Genomic DNA, 1,543 nt, shown 5'->3' with positions numbered 1-1,543 from the left:
GAAAAAAAAAAACAAGAATTCTCGATGGAGAGAAAATGTGGTTAAAAAAAAAAAAAAAGAAAAGAAAAGAAAAAGAAAAAATAGTATAAATAAAAAAAGAATTGAAAAAAAGGAGAGAGACGAAAAGAAAAGGGAAGAAGGTAGATAAGAGAGTCGTAGAGATGATTGCAGATTTTTTTGAATCTCATCGCAAAATCGTAGAACAATTATATCCGACTTTCATTTCGACTAATTGTTCGATATTAATTGTTCGTGAAAAATGAACGATATACGGGAAGTTTAAAAAACATTTTTTCCTCTTCTCGTCTATTAAACGAATATCACGATCTCAGATGCGCGATTGATCAAATACCGCGATACCTATAAAATTATTTTTCTTTTTTATGCGAGACGCGCGTATATACATTGCGAGCAACATAACGAGGACGGAAATGAAAAATATAATTAAAAATGCAACGCGGTTGTTGACTTCTCTTTTTTCTTAGGAGAAAGTCAAAAAAGAAAAGATAAAATAACGAAGAGAATGAAAAGGAAGAAGAAGAAGAAGAAAAAGAAAGGAGAGAAAAAGAGACAAAAATGATAGTTCGTTGTATTTGAAGCTCCCATTTAATTGCTGTTCGATGATGCATTTTACGAGGACTCGCGAATATTGGTGGATAGATGGACAATTGACTGTGTTCGCGGATCACGTATTTATCGAGTCTCAAACTATATTATATTCTATCTTCCAACGACCCAGACATCCATATCATACATCTTTTTTTCTTCTTGTTTTTATATCTTTTTGTTTTAATTTTTTTTTTTTCTTTCTCTCATATTGTAATTCGTCATGGATTAGGAGAGCACAGACTGATAAAACGATTTAAAGCGTTAAATAATCGATTTATTTGGTCCCAGTGATCGATTTACTGGCCAATTCTTACTTTTTAAGTCTAGGTTTATAATATGGTGGCAATACGAAAACCGTGAGCGTATACAAGTCTGTGGCTTGCGTTGTAGATGAGCCAATACGAAGAAATTTGTTTGTTCCTTGATTTTTAGACTGCGGATATATATAATATATACAAAAAAAAAAAAAAAAGAAAAAAGAAAAAAACGAAAGAAGAAGAAGTTAATTTCGAAATCGTAAAATAAGGAAAAAAAGAAAATCGTGATACATAAAATGTATCATAATCTGTCTGTTTGCATTTGTAAAAAAAAAAAGAAAAAAAAAAAAGAATTAAAATTTGACACGATGTTCAATCGTTTGGAAGTCTGGATCCCAGGATGACAAAGCGTATATGTATTAAAATCAATGGAAGAAATTTACTCGCATATATAAGAAGAAACAAAGAGTTAGAATCAAGACAAAGTTCTTATATTCTTATTCGAGTTTGGTAATAGATGTTTTTTAAACATCTAAAAACATCGCGTTGATACGAGAACACCATCCACCCGTATTTTTTTGCAATAGCTGGGATAACCAATGACAAAGAAATTTTATGTGTCATCTGGAATGCTCGATGATAGAAATAAAAAATGTTTATGAAAAAAAATAATAATA

Source organism: Apis dorsata, unplaced genomic scaffold (assembly GCF_000469605.1).
Source record: "Apis dorsata unplaced genomic scaffold, Apis dorsata 1.3 scaffold_57, whole genome shotgun sequence".
NCBI lineage: Eukaryota > Metazoa > Arthropoda > Insecta > Hymenoptera > Apidae > Apis > Apis dorsata.
The sequence above is the reverse complement of the archived record's forward strand: the minus strand, read 5'-3'. Positions refer to the sequence as shown.